Raw genomic sequence first — 15,627 nt, forward strand, 5'->3', positions numbered from 1 at the left:
TCATTGGCCAAAGCAAGTCACAGTCTAACTTAAAGTCAACAGAGCAGGAAAGTCTACTCCTCCCATAGGGAGTCATGATGTTCTATCATATGATGTTCTGTTGCTGTGTAGCAAATCACCTGAAAACTTAGCTTAAAACAACCACCATTTTATTATACCTGATGATTTTGTGGTTCAGGGATTCAGGCAGGGCTCAGCTGGGCAACGCTTCTGCAGCACGTGGCGTTGACTGAGTCCACTCTGGTATTCAGCTGGCACACGGGCTGGTCTGGAGGGTCCAACTGGCTTTACTCACAGGTGTGGCACCTTGGTAGGGATGCTTTGAAGTCTGGGTTCTCTGGCATGGCAATGTGAAGGTTGTGGACTTCCTCCATGGCAGCTCAGGGCTTGAGAGACAGTGTTCTAAGAGACAGGAAGTGGAAAAGCCCAGGCCGGGGAAACTGGCCCACCATCACTTCTGCCATAATGTATCAGGACAAACCAGTCGCAGAGCCCACAAGAGGAGGGGAGACAGATTCTCTCTCTGGAGGGGAGGAGTATTAAAGAATTTATGGCCGTCTTTTACTTGCCACACATGGATATAGGAACAGATGCATAACCTTACAGGGAAGAGAAGTAGACATTTAAAAAAAAATAAATTTTAAGATGGGTCTTACCTTACCAGTTAGCATTTATCATGAAATAAAAATTATCAAAACATTGTTATGTTAAATAGTTAATATTTATCATGAAACCAAAATAATTCAAACAGTTGGGCTATTGCTACAGAAAGATCAAGGTACAAAAAAAGAAAGGACAGCTATACGCCCACACACACACATAGTTTATACAGTATGATAAAACATTATGTATTTATATATTAGACCCCCCAAATCAGATCACAAAATAAAACATCATGGTTTAAAAAAGGATATAATTGAATATTAATGTAATCTTGAGTGGCCAAGGCTTTTCTAAGAATAATCACCAAGGAAACTATTAATAGTATTAAATATATAAAAAATTCTATATATCAAAAAAAACATGAAAAAAGTTAAAGACAAAGGGCAAACAGAAGGATCATTTGTGTTATACATATCAGACAAGGGGTCAGAATCTTTTGCATATAAATAGCTCTTTCAAATCCTTTAAAAAGGATGAATATCATATAGGCAAAGATATGAACAAGAAATTTTTTTAAAGAAATGCAAATGTCCAAAGTCATATAAAAATGTTCAGCCTCAATGTTGATGAAATTCTAATTAAAACCCTGATTCTTCTGAGGATCACTCTGGTTTTATAAATCAAAAGCCTCAAAACTGGCCCTATGCTTTGACCCAGAACTCTCATTCCTGGGGATTAATCCTAAGTAAATACGTATGGATGTGCAAAAAGATCGACCTGCTAGATTATTTACCTAAGTATTGTTTATAACAACGTGAAAAACCGGAGTCAATTAACTGTGTGATTGTGGGCGGGGCAGCCTCTGGGGTGTCCCTTCAAGAATGAACTTGTCCTTCACTGCAAGGAGTGCTGGAGCTAGCAGATTCCACCTTTGACCCGTTCAGGATCCGCCGTACTCTCACGCAGAGGCCACGTTCTTCTGAGGCAGCCCTGGCTGAGGACTGAGCAAGGTGCAAGAGCCTGGCGAGTTTTGCTCATCCACGGGACTCCTCTAGCCGGAAACTGTGCTCCAGAGCGCCCTGCTGACTTGGCTGAACCTGTGCCAAGTCTGCATTGCGATCTGAGGCTCTCTCTGGCCAGTCCTGCTTCTTCATTGTTTTATCTTCCCAGGCGTTACTCCCAACTGCACTCCTAAATCCGTATCAGCGTCTGCTTCCCAGAGAACCCGATGAACAGAGACAGGATTCAGTTAGAGTTTGGTCAGAGAAGCAGAACCACGAAGGGTGAAAGGGACTAAGGAACTTAGTATAGAGATTAGACCCTGCACATCTGCGGGAACAGGTCATCAGTGGTCCAGTAGTCAGTATGTAAGGGGGTGGCTTTTCTGAACTCTGGTGTTGGGCCTGATGTCAACAGTTGGGAAGGAAAAATATACATGAAGTCGGCAAATGCAAAGATGAACAGGAGCCGGTGAGGACAGAGTGGAACCTGTTACCACCTGCAGCCTTGATGATGTGGGTAATGGGCAGGCACCCATCACATGCATCTCCCAGGATTTGGAGAAGCCAAAGGAGACCCAGAGTTGCTGGAGGAGCCACAGGCCTGGCTGCTGCCCCACATGGACAAGGTGAAACAGCAGATCAGCCGCAACGTGTGTGAGTGGCAACAGTGCCATACTCTGACCTTCAGAGCGTAAAGACATCTCCTTCACTTCTGCCTGCCCAATCCTGCATACATTTTTCTCATGGCCAACTGTAACCCAGACTATAGGGAAGGCAACTCTTGGAAATGTAGTTCCAGCTTAGCTAAACTGAAGAAGAATGAAGCCACTATAATGGGACTGGTTAAAAATAATACATATTCATAAAATGAGGTGGTATTTATCTATTTAAAATGGTGCTATAGGGAATTCCCTGGGGGTTCAGTGGTTAGGACTCCGCGCTTGCACTGCAGGGGGCACAGGTTCAATCCCTGGTCAGGGAACTAAGATCTTGAAAGCCGCACAGCACAGCCAATAAATAAATAAAATTTAAAAATAATGTTATAGATGAATATTTACTGTCATTAAAAGACAACAATATATACATTATAACCCCATCTGTAAAAATGTGTTTAAACATATAAAGACAAGTGTTCAAAGGATATGGATGGTGAATTCACATATCCTATGGGCATAATATAGAGTTTACGGTTTCTTTTTCAGTGATTACCAAAGTTTTCTAATGGTTACATCACTCTAAACTATACCATTTGAATTGTTATATTTTTACTAAATTGTAGCTATAAAGGCATAATTATAATAATGGCTACTTAATGAGCTAAACCTTTCACAAGCATTACGTCATTTATTATTTATTTATTTTTTGGAATTTATTTATTTATTTATTCAGGCTGCATTGGGTCTTCGTTGCTGCGCATGGGCTTTCTCTAATTGTGGCAAGCAGGGGCTACTCTTCGTTGCGGTGTGCGGGCTTCTCACTGCAGTGGCTTCTCTTGTGGAGCACGGGCTCTAGGCACGCGGGCTTCAGTAGTTGTGGTACGCAGGCTCAGTAGTGGCTCACGGGCTCTAGAGCGCAGGCTCAGTAGTTGTGGCACTCGGGCTTAGTTGCTCCGTGGCACGTGGGATCTTCCCAGACCAGGGCTCGAACCCGTGTTCCCTCCATTGGCAGGTAGATTCTCAACCACTGCGCCACCAGGGAAGTCCCAAGCATTACCTCATTTAATTCTTCCAATAAGCCTGGAGTTAGGTATTTTTTAATTAAGCCCACATTTAATTATGTATGAATGTGAAGTAATATTCTCAAGGTCATGGATCTACTGAGTGGTGAAGTCCATGGTGCTTACTCTTAATTATTAAGCTATTCTGTCTGTTGGGAAATTGCTGGTTTCCAATCACATAAGTGTTTCTTTTAATTAAACACTCTTCCTGATTTTCCTTCAATTTTATATATGAATTCTCATAATTATACTTCAGTGAATACTAAGTTGATATTCAAGAGGTCTGCTTGTCGCTTCCCAGCAAAACTGTAATTCACAAAGTTATTTAATTTAATACTCGGATCATCCATTTCTCATTGAAACCCCTACCAATCTCTTTCCTAACTCCGAGCAAAAGTTTCAGACTCAGTTTTGAGTGAATGATTCCTTAATTAATTACTAATATTCATTAACATTCTGGCTTGCCAGGCACTGGGCTGAAAGCAGGTGTTATAGGGATTAGCAAAACAAACAGTTCCGCTGTCATGGAGCTTATATTCTAGAGAGGGAGGCAGACAATACAACCAAACATATATTAAAGAGTTAAGTTCAGATAGGGGTCAGTGCTGTAAAGAAAGTAAACCGGAGTGATTCTATAGGCAGCAATTGAGGGTGGGGTGCGGCTAGTTCAGATAAGGTGGTAAGTGAAGGCCTCTCTAAGGAGGTGATGCTCGAAGGAGGGACCTCAAGGCTGACAGCAAGTCGCCCATGCAAAGATTAGGAGGAAGAGCACTCCAGCCAGAGGGTAAAGCAAGTGCAAAGGTCCTGAGGCAGGAACAGAAAGCGTTTAGAAGTGAAGACAGAGAGTTAAGAGATGCATTGGAAAGAGGGGCAGGGACCATAGTATATAGGTCAGTATAACGAGCTTGGATTTTATTCCAAGAGAAATGGGAAGCCAGTTGGAGAGTTTTAAGTGGGATTGTAACATGATCTGTTTTAAATTTTAAAGAAGTCACTTTGGTTGCTGTGTGGAAAATAAATAAAGGGGCAGAATGGAAGCAGGGTTTGGCAGTTCCTCCATAACTTGAACATGGAATTGTCATATGGCCCTGTAATTCCGCTTCTAGGTGTATAGGCAAAAGAACTGAAAACATGTTCAAACAAAAACTTGTACTCAGGGACTTCCCTGGTGGCACAGTGGTTAAGAATCTGCCTGCCAATGCAGGATATACCGGTTCGATCCCTGGTCTGGGAAGATCCCACATGCCGCGGATCAACTAAGCCCGTGCGCCACAACTACTGAGCCTGTGCTCTTGAACCCATGAGCCACAACTACTGAGCCCGCGTGCCACAACTACTGAAGCCCGTGCACCTAGAGCCCGTGCTCCGCAACAAAAGCCACTGCAGTGAGAAGCCCGTGCACTGCAACAAAGAGTAGCCCCAGGCTTCCCTGGTGGCGCAGTGGTTGAGAGTCTGCCTGCCGATGCAGGGGACACGGGTTCGTGCCCCGGTCCGGGAAGATCCCACATGCCGCGGAGCAGCTGGGCCCGTGAGCCATGGCCGCTGAGCCTGCGCATCCGGAGCCTGTGCTCTGCAACGGGAGAGGCCACAACAGTGAGAGGCCCGCGTACCACAAAAAAAAAAAGGAGTAGCCCCTGCTCATTGCAACTAGAGAAAGTCCGTGTGCATCAATGAAGACCCAATGCAGCCAAAAATAAATAATAAATTAAAAACCAAAACAAAACAACAACTTGTACTCAAATGTTCCTAGCAGCATTATTCACCATAGCCAAAAAGTAGAAGCAACCCAAATGTCTACCAAAAGATGAATATACAACATGTGATATTTCCACATATCAGCCATAAAAGGAAGTGAAGTACTGACACATGCTACCACATGGATGAATCTTGACAACATGCTAACTGAAAGAAGCCATACAGAAAAGGCCACATATTGTATAATTCCATTTGTATGAAAAGTCCAGAGTAACTAAATCCATAGAGACAGAAGCAGATTTGTGTCTGGGGACAGGAAGAAGGGATTCTGACTGCTTGACGGGTATGAGGTTTCCACTGGGGTGATGAAAAAAGTGCTGAAAATAGATGGTGGTGAAGTTTGTACAACATTGTGAAAGCATCTAATGCCACTGAATTGTAAACCGTAAAATGGTACATTTTATTAGTATTTAATCATTATAATAAAGGAATTACCCAAGGATTTATTTAAAATGCAGCTTCTTGGGGGATTTTCTTTCTTTTTTTAAAAATTAACTTTTATTGGAGTAGAGTTGCTGGGGGCTTTTCTTTAGAAATCATGATTCTGCAGGTCTGGGGAATCCTAGGGACCTGCCACTGAAAAAAAAAAGAGTGGAAGCAGGAAGACCAGACAGGAAGAGGGGGACTTGGACTAGGATGGTGACAGTGGCGGTTAGATTTAGAAAGGTAGGGGACATATTCTGGAGGGGCTGTCCACAAAACATGTTCATGGCTGGAATGTAAGGTAAAAGAAGGATCAAAGATGGCCCACAGGCTTTTGACTTGAGCATCTGGTTAGAGAATGGTGCCCTTTACAGAGCAGGGAGATTCTACAGGAGCGATACATTTGGGAAGATTAAGGGTTTTGTGCCTGCTTAAGCAAAGTTATACCTTTTCTTGGAGAAGGTGCCAATGCAGAGGTTGCTAGATGCCTACTGTAGCCTGTCTATTCCCTTTCTTTCTTTTTTTTTTTTCTTGCGGTACGCGGGCCTCTCACTGTTGTGGCCTCTCCAGTTGCAGAGCACGCAGGCTCAGCGGCCATAGCTCATGGGCCCAGCCGCTCCGCGGCATGTGGGATCCTCCTGGACCGGGGCACGAACCCGTATCCCCTGCCTCGGCAGGTAGACTCTCGACCACTGCGCCACCAGGGAAGCCCAGACTAAATTAACCTTCTGTTGTTACCTCCATCCCGCCTCTGTTCTCTGCTCTGGGTTCTTTCTTGGACGTGTTTGTCTTGCCTTGGGTGTGGGTGTGGGTGGGTGGAGAGCAGTTTCCTCCTCATTTCCAGTTGCCTCTGGGGGAAGGCTGCCCGCAAAGTGAGCTGCCATCAGACATATGTCCCGAGCCCCCAGGGACTAATGAGAACCCAAATATCATCACCCTCTTCCTTTGTCTTCATTTCCTGCCCATCTTTACAAGATCATTGATAGCTGGGGGAGCCTGCTAAAAACACCTAACCAGGAACTGCTCCTGCTGTTGTATTTCCAGCAGGGGGCAGAGCATACCACCTGTACAGTTCCTGGACCAGGTCACCTCACACCACGTGCTCTCTGGCCACCTCTCACCTCAGTCCTAACCTGTCGAATCCCCAATCTGCCATCAACAACCCCCAGTTGGTTTTCTTTCCTCTTCTGTTGCCAGGTGCTACCGGTCCCTTCTTCCAACATCATTAGGCTAGTATTAGTTAACATGTAGCTATTTTCTTTTCTTCATTTAAAATTTCAAATGCATGAACGCTCCTTGTAAAAATTAAAATAATTGAGAAGCATAGAAAGTGAAAAGGTGAGAGTCCTTCCCTCACTGGGCTCACCCTGGTCCCCACAGTTAACCAGGGTGAGTGGTTTTGTGTTCCTCCTTCCAGAACTATTTTTCAGAATGTAATTTAGACTCATGGAGTTTTAGGACAGATGTGCACAATTTATAGAAAATAGTGGATGAAGGTGAGGCAGGAGGTAGATGGGCTCCAGGTTAGACATTTACAGGCAGCCTCCTGTTTACACTTCCAGACAGAAATAACAACAGGAAAAGGGTAAATAGCTGGACTTTGCCTCCAGTGGACACTTTAAGATAACAATAATGGCAGGGGCAGAGGGCAGCTGAGCCCTGCCCAGATAAGAGATAAAGAGACCACATATCCCATTCCTGAGGTCAAGGAGACCTTCCCGACTACACATGCGCAGAAAGGCTCCTTGGGGGTCAAAAAGGGAGGGGGTGTCACCCCATAGTAGGTGATGTCAACCTACCCATAGGCCTCTTCCCTAGAATCCATCTTGGCTAAGAGATGCGAACACACATAGGGGAGGACCCTGAGTTAAAACAGACATGGACTCAGAGCCAGGCAAAGCAAGATGATTGGCCAGAGGAAACCCAGAAGAAATGCCCCATAAAAGTGATTCAAACTACCACGAGGGCACGACTCTCCTGAACCCGCCTGTGTGTGTCTATTCACACACTCTCTTTTTCCTCAATAATAAATACTTTACTGGTTTCACTACTTTCCATCTCTTTGTGGAAATTCATTTCTACAAAGCCGACGGGGCCAGGGCCTTGTCACTGGCCACTGGCCCTCGTGGTCTAGTGGTTAGGATTCAGGGTTCTCACTGCCGTGGCCTGACTTCAATCTCTGGCCGGGAAACCAAAATCCAGTTTAAAGCCGCCGCAGGCCAAGGCCACCACATGTCAAAGGGAATTGCAGCCCTGGGGGCTGGGCTGACTCCACCTGTCTTCTAGGACTTGCAGCATTTGAACCTGACTCCACATTTCAATACTTGTGTCCTCCTAGGCTTCCTGGCCACCACACCTTGGCTGTTCGTTTTCATTTCCTCTGAGGTCTTCTCTCCTCTGCCCTCCCCTAAAGTCTGGCGTCCTTCTGGGCTGTGTTCTCCTCTCTTTAGGTTGATGGGGCACAGAACATACACTCTCTTCTTCAGACCTGCAAACACACGCCCGCTGTTGAAGTATGTGCCGAGGTAAAGCTGAGCGGGGACCAAGTGTGGCCGGCAGTCCAACTCAGGGTGTACAAGCAAGTTCTAGCCTTGTTCCAAGTGGGGTCCATATCCACACAGAAGATTGCTACTATTATTGCTACCGCTGCTGTTACTGAACCAGACTTGGGTCCGCTCGCCCACTGGCAATAAAGCCAATCTACTGACACCCCATTGTGTGAAGAAAAGAGCAGTGTTTATTGCAGGCTGCCATACAAGGAGTCTGAGACAGCTAGAGCCCAGAAAGCTCAAACTCCCCGATGGGTTTCAGCAAGGCCAGGTGAGGGAGGGGCTTCTCAGGGTATGTAACCAGCTCATACACAATTCTCTGATTGGTTGATGGTGAGGGAACAGGGCGGTGTCACAGGGGTTCACATTATCAATCCTTGGGTGCCAGTAGGTCTGGGAGTTAGGTGCACATGGTCATCAAGTAGTTAATTTCTTCCATTTAGTGGGAGTTTGAGCATCTGTAAAACAGCTCAGGAAGTGTGCATCAGATACTTTTATCTAGGTGCTTCAGAGAGGAACTAAAGCAAAGGGTGTGGGGGAGGGGTCTGTCTCGGGAAGACCCTACAGGGTCCTGCTCGATTACCCTGCTGTAACTACTACTGGCATTTTGGTTGGCTGAAGAGGAGCTCAGACCTTATGGTAGAAATAAACTCCTTCCACTCCCATCACCACCATGACCAATATCCCTTTGCATCCATTGATGGTCGTGGGAGCTATTATTGTGTAACCTACTGTATAACTGGCTTAGGAGGGAGGTATTAGGATCCTGGATCTGAGCCCATGAGGCAAGGCAGGAACAATGGTGGTGAGGAAAGGATGACATGGCATCTGTATCTGCTGGACTCCGTGGAATAAGTTTGAACCTCTGTCATTAGAATTGTAAAGAACATGTGCTATAGAATTGTTTTTCAAAATCTTTTTTTAGGGGGTGGGTGGGGTATATAACACACATACAGAAAAATTCATAAAATGTAAGTGGACAGCATGAGGAATTGCTATATAACAAACACCCATATAAGTAACCACCACCCAGATCAACAACTAGAACAACCGGCCCCCAAGAGCCCGCACATACTTCTTTACTTTTGAAACCTTTTCCTCCCCACCCCTGAAAGGAAACAATGTTCCTGGGTTTTTGGTAATCAGCCCCTTGCTTTTCTTTGTTATTTTATCACCTTAGAATGCATCCCTGAATCATGCCATTTGATTTTACTTGTTTTTGAACTTTACGTAGATTTATTGAAAATACTTTTTTGTGAGTGTTTTCTTTCACTTAACTTCATATTTGTGAAATGCGTGCAAGCCCTTGTATGGAGCGTTTGTGCATTCTCAATGTTCCTTGGCGTTCCATCCATTGTGTGAATTAACGACACTTTTTTTTTTTTTTTTTTTGTGGTACGCGGGCCTCTCACTGTTGTGGCCTCTCCCGTTGCGGGGCACAGGCTCGCGCAGGCTCAGCGGCCATGGCTCACGGGCCCAGCCGCTCCTCGGCATGTGGGACCTTCCCGGACCGGGGCACGAACCCGTATCCCCTGCATCAGCAGGCGGACTCTCAACCACTGCGCCACCAGGGAAGCTCCACCTTTTTTTTTTTTTTAAGCTCATTTTACTGTTGAGGGACAATCGGGTTGTTTCCAATGTTTGGCTTTTACAAAGATGCTGTCTGCAGAACTGTTTTTTCTGAGAGCCTTTGCTACTGTTGGGGAAACAAGCAGTTGCAATGATGCAGCGATGGGAAGGGGCCAGTTCTGTGCAGAATCTACCCTGTGTGGAGTTCCGAGACCTCTTTGCTTTGTGAGCGTTGGGAGGTGGCACCTCAGTGCCAGCACAGACATTCTCACGAGGGACACTGTCAGCTAGTCATTGTTTTATGTGGCTTCCTGCATCTCAGTCTGAAACAGAGAGAGAAAGAACTTGGCAACTTTTGTGTTTTCAGACTGCAGTGGGAAACTGGTGTGTGAGTACAGGTGAGGTTGCTCCTTGGACACAGGAACAGGGTGCAGGCAGGAGGCTCAGAGGTATTGTAGTTTGGGTATAAGTGTAAATGTTCCATATGTGAATCCACTGTAGCCAAGATTTTCCCCAGACCTGTTGACTAGTGGGGAAGCGGCTCTTGTTGACCACCTGGGTGGGTGGGTGTGTTGCTCATTGGGTCTGGGACAGGTGATGGCAGGATTTTGTGGGTGGCATTGGAGTAGAAGGGCCTGACTCCTTCCCTCTGACTGACCCTGCAGCAGATGTAGCTCATCAAGATGGCACTGGAATGAAATACTCATATATGTGCAGATAAGCAATGACTGGTGGTGATCTTGCAGGGTCTAGAAGAGCCGCCCTGTGCCAGAGAACCAGGTCTGGTCCTGGTTCTGGTCCATTGGCTAAATAAAGCAGACTTTCCTTCCTTGCCCCCTCTGTTTCAGTGAAGATCACCTCCAAGAAGCTCTCAGTATCCTGGCTTCAGAGATGATGTGATGAATACTGATTGAATACATATTATGTGTCAGGCACTGGTTGACGCACTTTTTATGTATATGTATTCAAGGTTCAAACATCACTCTGGGTGAGAAAATGTGTATGTCAGCTTCTGCTGTGTAACAAAACTTCCCCAAAGGTAGTGTCTTAAAATAAGAAACACTTATTATTTCTCACAGTTCTACGGGTTTGCTGGGAGTTTATTTTGACTTGGGCTGGCTTGGCTGTAGCTGGATAGTCTAGGATAGCCTCACTCACATATCTGGCAGTTGGCCTGACATTAGCTGCGGTGACAGCCACACGCCTCTCATCAGCCAGCCCATGCTTGTTCACATGGTGGTGAAAATGTTCTCAACAGCAAGAGAGAGTAAGCCCTAGTATGCAAGCACAACTCCAGCTTCTTCTTGCATCACATTTGCTGGTGTCGCATTTGTCAAAGCAAGGCACACGGCTAAAATTAGATTATGGAAGTGACCTACTCAAGGTATGGTAAACAATCCACTACAGACTCTTATTACCCCCATTTTACTGAGGAGGAAACTGATGCTCAGAGAAGTTAAGTAACTAGCTCCAGGTCACACAGCTGCTATTGGACAGAGCTCAGCCTCAAATCCAGGTCTATCTGGTGGCTAAGTCTGTGCCTTAAGCCCTATTTATATTGCCTCCTTCCTCAGACCTGAGCCCTTGTGTCCCAGTGCACCAGTTCTGGAGAGGAGAGATGAACTCACTTAACCAGCCTCCCCCAAAGGGCCACTCAATTGTAGAGCCTGGCAGTTGCCTATATCGCCAGCCAGGCTTAGCAGCCTCTGCAGCTCTGAAGAAAAAATATCCTCATGAACCTAATAGTTCAGCTATTGCACTGGATTCTGTGCACTTGGATTAGTCTTGGGAGGTCACATTCCGTAGAATGTAGGAAATGGATGGAAAGAATAAAAGACGGCAGCAGAAATGGGCCATTATGCTGCACATAAATGTATTAAATGCTCAATGGGCAACCATTAAACACCCACTGTGTCTGAGCTAGATCCTGATTGCTCAGGAGAAGCGCAGGCAGGGGAACAGTTATTCTCTGAAGCATTGATTTCAATAATGTGTGTTAAGGTAAAGAGTCTCCAAATGAAGTCACTTATGCTAAGCCCCGTATCACCAAACCAAGACTTAATTACAGGTTCAGCTCTCCCAGAAATGGAATCTTAAACCAGTCAATCAGAAATTGCCTGGTCAGAATGTAAAACAGTTGGCTGGTGGGAAGCAGCAGCATGGCACAGGGAGATCAGCTTGGTGCTTTGCCAGGACTTAGAAGGGTGGGATAGGGAGGATGGGAGGGAGGCTCAAGAGGGAGGGGATATGGGGATGTATGTGTGCATATGACTGATTTGCTTTGTTGTGCAACAGAAACTAACACAGTATTGTGAAGCAATTATACTCTGATAAAGATCTATTTAAAAAAAAAAAAAAGAAATTGCCTGGTCAGCGTTAGTTAGGTAACATGCCTGATAGATCCCTGCCCTCCCCTGTAAGGAAATGATCTTGCAATAACCAATCCACTTTTTGCCTAGTACAACTTCCTTGTTCCTGCTCCCTTCTGTTCACAAAATCTCATGCCTTGTATAGCTCTTCCGAACTCCTCTCTGTCTGCTAGATTGGATACTGCTTGATTCATGATTTATTGGGTTGAATTTTGTTTTGTAACAATGGATATCAAGAATAAGATGAAAGACTCTTAGACTTGGAAACTACAAGATAGTAAGACCTTGAGATTCAAGAGAGGTGGGAAAAGCAGGGCATCTTTTCATAATACTGCTAGTGCAGACAGCCTCTTATTAGGTTGTTAGAACCTGTACCAACTTCTAGCGAGATCTGAGACCACCATCTCCTTTTAAATTTAAGGTCTACTCCAAAAGGACATTTTTTGATGACTCTGGGAAAATGGGGTGAGCATGCAAATTTGGGGTAAGGATTGAAGGAATAAAATCTCCAAAGCCCAGTTTAGAGTTGCAATCAAGCTGAAACTCTTCAGTCCCCCAGGGCTTACCTTTAAAAGAACAAAAAAGTTATTTGTAAGAAACAGCGACCTAGATTTGCATTTGAATGTGGTGCCAATCAATGCTTATTAGCGGGAATACAATGCGCACCATTAGCAGGAAGGTAGCTTTGGCAACTGCTCATTAGTTTCCTAGATTCAAATAAATAACTAACAGGTGATCCGGATGCTCTTGTGCCTGATGAGATCCAATGGCATCTACAATTTCCCACTTTTCTCCCCAGGGCAAGGCAACGTTCTGCAGGAATAATTGTATTCTCCTTTCCCTCCTTTCTCACTCACACACACCTCCAGGCTCCTCTGTACTCCCAGGGCCATAGGATGTCAAAGCTTGGAAGGACTGTAGGCATTTCTTGGTCAGGACATTACTTAGGAGGAAATTGTAGTCCCAAGAGGGTAGTAACAAACTGGTCATCTGAGAAGTCAGGAAAGAATCTGTTTATTACACACACTCCCTTTCTTCATTGAAAGGAAGAACAGAAGGAAGAATGGAAACACACAATGGGGCCACCACTTGGAAACACACAATGGGGCCACCACTTTGCGGAAGATCCCTGGATGAGACTTGCAAAGGAGAGCAGACCTCTCTGCCTGAAGGACTGGAGAACTGGGGCCAGGCACAACTTTTTTGTTTGTTTGTTTTTTGTTTTTTTTGTGGTGCGCAGGCCTCTCACTGTCGTGACCTCTCCTGTTACGGAGCACAGGCTCCGGACGCTTAGGTTCAGCGGCCATGGCTCACGGGCCTAGCCGCTCCGCGGCATGTGGGATCCTCCCGGACCGAGGCATGAACCCGTGTCCCCTGCATCGGCAGGCGGACTCTCAACCACTGCGCCACCAGGGAAGCCCCAGGCACAACTTTTGTCCGGAAGAAATGTAAGCCCCTTTTGGCAGGAAAGAGTTCTCTGCAGGAGGCCCCCTTGTCCTGTCACTAACCTGAAACCAGGCACCCCCATGCTCTACTCATCTCTGGCCCTAGCACACCTTTCACATCTTTTGACCACACACTACCTTGCCCAATCGGTTGGTTCTTTCTGTATATCAAAGAAGTAGAAATGAAGAATAAGTAATTAAGTGATGACCAGATCTCTTCCCTAGCTCCCCCTTCAGTAATCTTGGGAACAAACTGTGTGAACAAGATAGCATCTAAAAAAAATTGTGGCAGGAAGGGGGACCCCTTCCAGGGCCCAAGAGTGGGCTCTTGTCTAACACTCAGTAATGAACTGTCCGAGGAGACACACGTGCTGACAAAGCAAGAGACTTGATTGGGAAGGGGCACCCGGGAGGAGAGCAGCAGGGTAAGGGAACCCAGGAGAACTGCTCTGCCACGTGACTCGCGGTCTCGGGTTTTATGGTAATGGGGTTAATTTCCCGGGTGGTCTCTGGCCAATCATTCTGACTCAGGGTCCTCCCTGGTGCCATGCGCATCGCTCAGCCAAGATGGATTCCAGGGAGAAGGATTCTGGGAGGTTGGCAGGACATAGACTGGCATCTCCTCTCTCCTTTTGACCTTACCCAAATTCTTACAGTTCTGGTAGCTTGTTAGTTCCGCGTTCCTTACCAGGACCTCTTGCTGTAAGATAACTCATGCAAGTGGTTACTATCGGGCCTCACCAAGATAGGCAGTTTCAGTCAGTGGTTCCCCTAACAAAATCACAAGAAGTTGACAAGCCTGCACACAGTGGGGGATGGCGATGACTCTGACCCCCTATCTCCATGATTAACTGAGATTACCTCCCTTTTTCCTTTTAAAAGCTTTCAAGGCTGAGCACAATCCATGGAGATAGTTTTTGGGGACACTAAGTCCACCATCTCCCCAGACTACTGGCATTCTGATTAAAAGTAACTTTCCTTTCCACCAACTTTCCTCTCTCTCTCTGACTCTCTGGTTTTTGAGCCGTGAGCACCTGGACCTGATTGGGTAACAGAAATGTGCTGAGAGATTAACCAGGTCACAGGGGCTCACTGTAAAGGAAAACTTCCTAGGCCTAACTCTGTTGTGGGCGTTAAGGGAGCCCCTAAGACAACAGCTGGCACATAGGAGCTAAACAGCACCGTGGTTGCAAGCGCAAGTGTTAGAATTACATGGACTTACATTCAAGTTCCAGCCTTTCCACCAGTCTCCTAGGGTGATTCTTGGGCACGTTAATGTTTGAGAACAGCTGAGCCGGCCTGTCCTGTTCTGATAATTCATGCTGGACCCTAGGAGATTGTATTTGAGGAGGGAGGAGGATGAATCCCAAGGTGAAGCCCACTCCTGTGAGCAGAGCATAATGAAAATTTAGTTTTTCCTAGAAAACAAGCGTTTCCTCTTCCTTTTTTGTAATAGAACTTCCTTTTTTTTGTTTTCTATTTTTCAGCTACCATCTGTCCTCCATGTGATCTTGTTCTTCAGGGTAAGTAGTCTCTGCTCCCAGGAAGTGGCATAATTGGTCTAAACAAACCATATTTTCGTATCCCCTTTGTTTAATGATGGGCTTAGGCATGGGGACATGAGGTGATTCTGGCCAATGAGACACAAGTGGAGCCTGTGCTGGGGCTTCTGGCAGAGGTTTTCCTTGTTGATTGAGAGGACACAAAGAGGGAGAAACAATCCCTCTACTGACTCTGGATACTGTTGTGAGAAAGTACCACCTGGAGCTTGGGCAGCCACCTTGTGGTCATGAGGAGGCTGCCAGGTCAAGGGTGGCAGAACAGGACAGCAGAAGGAAGCCGGGATTTACTGATGTAACAGAGCTGCTGAATCAACCAACTCTGAAGCCGTCATTTTATTATGTGAGATAATAACATTTCCTCAAAGTCTAAAGACAGATGCATTGGTAGGTTCTGTTTCTTGCGGCTGAAAGTTCTCTAAAAAGAGAGATGGAGATGTACACTCTGGAGGCCTGAGAAAGGAAACACTGATGAAGGGAAGAACCTGAGGCCAGAACAGCAAGTCTAGGAACTAGACTGTATCTCTAAGGAGAGTGGTGAGGAGTGGCCTGACCTTTGCCACAGCCTAGTGGCTAAAATCGAGGACTCTGGAATGAGTGCCTGAGTTCAAAGTACAAGTCCATCACTTAACTAACT

The sequence above is a fragment of the Monodon monoceros genome, unplaced genomic scaffold (genome assembly GCF_005190385.1).
Source record: "Monodon monoceros isolate NGI ecotype Baffin Bay Population unplaced genomic scaffold, NGI_Narwhal_1 Super_Scaffold_13, whole genome shotgun sequence".
NCBI lineage: Eukaryota > Metazoa > Chordata > Mammalia > Artiodactyla > Monodontidae > Monodon > Monodon monoceros.